Below are 3,594 nucleotides of genomic sequence, written 5' to 3' on the forward strand. Positions count from 1 at the left end.
AAATGTAAAGAAAAGTTACAAAAAGGATACCACATGAGTATAGAATGGTCTTAGGCCATGTAAGATTAAAGATTATTTAGAGTCGATTTAGGCTGTAGCACATATTTACATATAAAAATGCATACAGAAGCTATCTGAAATGGAAATTTGTTACTGTTTGTTTATTTCTATGCTAAGATGATATATGATACAAGAAGTCTAATTGCAAAAATACTCATGCAAAATTGCATTCAACTTTTTTTGCAGACAGCATGGTCTGATGCACAGTTTTTTCACTTTTCAAGGAAAACTTGCATGCTGTTTTAGTCTCAATTGGCATATATTTGAACCACTAACTATCCTAAAGAAGACATTGAAGGTGGCATATGAAATGAATAAGGTGTACTGATCATTGTAAAGTGGTTGTTTTTTTTTTTTAGATTTAGTAAAATATTTATGATTGACTACAGATGGACACATACATGAAACAGGTTGTTTAACCAGGGCCATGAAATACAACATATTTTGCACATTTTTTCTGTGTTAAAATCTACTTTTTTATAGATTCAAAGTTCACTAATGGGTTATATAATTTGAATTATGTACAGAAACACAAATATCAAAGCATCAAAAGCTTTCAGATAAAAAGTCAGCATGCCTCTTATGCATAAACATGGAAACTGCTTTAAAATGCTTATTTAGCCGTAAAATGACAAAATTTCTATCAAACAAAGATTTAAATTCTTTACTTTTATTGAGTTTGACAAATTGAAACCAGCAAACTATTCAGGGAAGTTGCCAAAGTACAGAATCTACATTTACTGATTTTATCTCTTAGGCCTGAGAACAGTTATTTCGTAGTGCATTTCTTTTAGACAATAGATTCAAATTTAAAAAAATCTCACCAGTTCAATCTCAAAAAGATTTTTACAGTGTAGTGTACTACTATTGGGACAAATAATAGCAAAATTTTAGAAACTTCTACCAGCTCTAACTCAAAATATTGACAATTCTGTGTTTAGGGGGTCTAAAATTCAGTTTGACAGCTTCAGACATACTAATTTTAGACCTTTTGTAACTGGACCAAATCACTACTTAACATAGTTGAATCAGTTCGTTTTATGTAATGATAGGTGTTTATTCGCCTATAGTATGCATTTAGAACATAATAAGGTTTTAACTACATACAAAAGTTAGCTTCCATTAGGGATGGTGATAATAATTAATCCTGGTATTTTATAATATTATTTTTAAAGTTTTATTTATAGGTGATGTTCTATCTATAGCAGACTATAATATGTTATATCAATTAAGGAATACTTGCATTGATTAAACTTCAATATGTAGAAGTTAAGTTAATTGATTGACCTTGACCACTGCAGAGGTTATTATATCTGACATATTTTTGTTACGTTTGTAGGCAATGATAGGTGGCCGACTGAATAGTTTACATCCAGTAGGGTCATTAAGTATAATTGACCAATGTTTTCGTAATACTGATGATAGCTTCCGAATCGAGGGATGGTACTTAGTGACCATAGTTAAAGGGGTGCCCTTGTTATTATATTTCTTTTTATATTTCATTGCATTTTCTCTTTTAGTATTTAAGGCTGAATTTATGCAATTGTGAATTTCGTTGGATGAGTAACCTCTCTCTAATAACTTAGATTCAAAATGTTTGATAACCTTTTCAAGATTAGATTGATTGCTGTTTAAACGTAAATGTCTTAGGGTTTCCCCTTTTACAAAACCTTTAAATGTTCCAATAGGGTGTGCACTTGTTCTATGTAGAAACTGATACGTTTCGGTTTTTTTAATGTAGGATTTTGTATCTAATATATTAGTGGACTGAAAACTATCGCCCTTGTATATTGTGACGTCTAAGAAATTAACAGACGTTTTGGAATATTCAAAAGTAAACTTCAGTAGTTCATGTTCTGAATTTGCTATATCGAATAGCACTTTAAGTTGTTCTAATTTTCCAGAAAATAAAATCAAGCCGTCATCGCGAAATCTTTTGTGTAAGATAACTTGTTTATTAAATGGAAATTTTTCCAAGATTGAGCTGATAAATGTGTAAGCTCTAACATCACAAATAGAGGGTGGCGGAACTGCACCCATTGAACAACCAATTCTCTGGACGAAATGGTTTCCGGCAAATTCAAATTCATTAGTATATAGTACTAGTTTGAGTATATTTATAAGATAATTTTTATTGATTAATGGGATTTCATAATCGCTTTGTCTCATGTCAGTGTACGCATTTTCTATGGCGTTTATAAGTTCATTATAGTACATATTGGTATACATGCTTCCTAAGTCATAGGTGCATAAAATTATATCATGAGGACATACAGTATTTTCTATTACTTAAAGTATTTGTGTAGTGTCCCTAGTATATGTATTTTGTCGTTTCACTACGGGTTGGAGAAAGTAATTTAATAATCTACCAATTAATTCTGTAGGGGAACCACATTGTGAGATGATGGGTCGTCCAGGTATCTTAATTGTAATTCTATTATGAATGTTTTCTAGATTGTTTATTATAACGGTTATTACAAACCACTACATCCCTTTTACATTAAATCTGTATATACACCTCAATTTGCTAATAATGCAATCGAAACTTATATATTTCAAACAAAGATGGAAATTGACAACTTAAAATTTTCAACACACTATAGTAACTTATCTAAAAACGAATTACTGTCCAGGAACAAACAAAGATGTTACCAGTTAAATTAATCAATTAATCAATTAAAATTAACTAAAGATTCAAAAATATCCAAAAAGTTTAGAAGAAATAATAACTTTCTTTACAAGGAAAAATATAATAAAATTAAGCTTCTTACCTGGGAAAGAATAAAGAATTATAAATACATTTTCATAAAATTTATTTTACATGTGGTATGTCGGCTTATCAGCAATATAATGATAAAACCCGATGCATCTCGCAGGATACACATTATACCGTAAATCACCTAAACAACTGTATTGAAATTGTTACTATAATAATATAATAAAAATAGGATCCCTACTTTTTACAAAACTTCACTGTCTCACATATTACGGATCATTGTTTACAAACAAATCCATATGGCATAGGCTTTTCATCTGATAATCTATGTGATTCCTAAAGTAAACAAACTTAATTGCTTGAAGAGATTCGTTTCTATTGTTCTTGACCCATAATGCGTACACACGGAAGAAACTTTTTTAAAATCACAATCTTCAGCTTTTATTTTCTAGAGTTTATAATTTGAACAACGTTCATCTTGCTTAATACTGCAACTAGTTGTTATTTTCTAAATAAAGTGACACAGCTATATTTTATGCAATGTCAATTTTATCATGGAAGACTTTTTCCACAGTCAGGGGTTCATTAAAGGATGAAAATAAGTTTGAAATTTGTTTGACTGATTCAAATAGCTATGAATTTATTTATTTAAGTTGTAGTATGAAAACAATATTAGGTCAATGTCAGAAAAATATCAACTTTTTTGTACTCGGGACAACACTTGGGAAGGGCTCGGTAGAACCTCGTCCTTCCCATGTTTCTCAGCCTCATACATTGTCATACAAAAACAATGAAAAAGTTGATATTTTTCTTACATT

General features: G+C 30.1%; 1 protein-coding gene across 1 annotated transcript in view; it reads right to left on the bottom strand.

Annotated features, from left to right (window-relative positions):
* The window catches only part of LOC139498503 (uncharacterized), a 19,561-nt gene extending 16,707 nt beyond the window's left edge, over window positions 1–2,854 (bottom strand). Inside the window, exon 1 of the mRNA XM_071286917.1 lies at window positions 2,832–2,854. The gene's annotated coding sequence lies outside the window, so the exon portion shown is untranslated. The remainder of the gene's footprint in view (window positions 1–2,831) is intronic.
* Window positions 2,855–3,594: the final 740 nt, after the last annotated feature.

The sequence above is a fragment of the Mytilus edulis genome, chromosome 12, assembly GCF_963676685.1.
Source record: "Mytilus edulis chromosome 12, xbMytEdul2.2, whole genome shotgun sequence".
Classification (NCBI taxonomy): domain Eukaryota; kingdom Metazoa; phylum Mollusca; class Bivalvia; order Mytilida; family Mytilidae; genus Mytilus; species Mytilus edulis.